Raw genomic sequence first — 1,256 nt, forward strand, 5'->3', positions numbered from 1 at the left:
GTTGGTGGGAATATTTGAGTACATATTTATTTACTTGGTATTAAAATGAAGGTTTATGCTTACTGAAAAATTCCTTAAGATACTGTAAAAGGCAGCTTTGGAATCATTAATTCAAAGCTCTATTCATCATTCACCTAGAATATAAAGATCACTTATTGTTGGTTTTGTGCAGTTAAGTCCCTACCAACTCAGTAAGTATTACTTGATACCATTACCCAGTTTTGTGTTTAGTGAAATGATTGCTGGTCATCAGCCACAGTTAACCTTTTTTTAAGATTTTTTATTTATTTATTTGACAGACAGAGATCACAAGTAGGCAGAGAGGCAGGTGGGGGTGGGGGGGTGGCAGAAGCAGGCTCCCCGCTGAGCAGAGAGCCCGATGCAGGGCTCAATCCCAGGACCCTGGGATCATGACCTGAGCTGAAGGCAGAGGCTTTAACCCACTGAGCCACCCATGTGCCCCAGCCACAGCTAACTTTTAAGTGTGACATATAAGAAAGATGTTTTAGGTTGGAGAAGGCTGGTATTCCCCCTTCCATTTTGGTGAAGAGTGGATTTAAGGATCCAGAAAGTCTATCTTCTGTCACTTCAAAAATTTCGTGGTCTGTATAGTTCAGTGAAAGTACCCATAATTTATGCAACATAAGAAGTTAGAATATAATCAGTATTGAGGCCTCCAAGAACTATCATAACCTGAACAGCAGTACTCAGAGAAGAAGAAACAGTTTGTAACTTAGGCCAAGTATGTCAGGTATATACACCCTTTACTGGGCTCATGCCAGTATCACTCCAACTGCTGCTCTCCTAAGAAGGTAATCTACTCATTGAGTTTGGCAGCAGGATACTGCTGGACTTTGAACATCTGTGAAGTTCAAATAGCAAATCATTATACATGAATAGCTAACTACTATACAAACAACAAAAAACTATTATCTCATTATCATGGCTTTTATGTAAAATTACACACTACATTTTACAATTTACACATTTAACTAAGAATGACAAACACCTAAACAGTATTAAATTGGATCTATCTATACACCTAATCAATAAACTGACTATCCCTAAAGCCAATCTAATGGCCATTCTATACATTTCCAAAGTATGAATGGCACATAAATATTCTACTATGCTGTGAATATATTTGTTTTAAAATTCACATCAGTATAGGGCACCTGCCTGGCTCAGGTGCCTAGAGCATGTGACTCTTGACCTCAGGGCTGTGAATTCACATCCCAAGTTGGGCACAGCTTACT

This window comes from Lutra lutra, chromosome 7 (assembly GCF_902655055.1).
Source record: "Lutra lutra chromosome 7, mLutLut1.2, whole genome shotgun sequence".
NCBI lineage: Eukaryota > Metazoa > Chordata > Mammalia > Carnivora > Mustelidae > Lutra > Lutra lutra.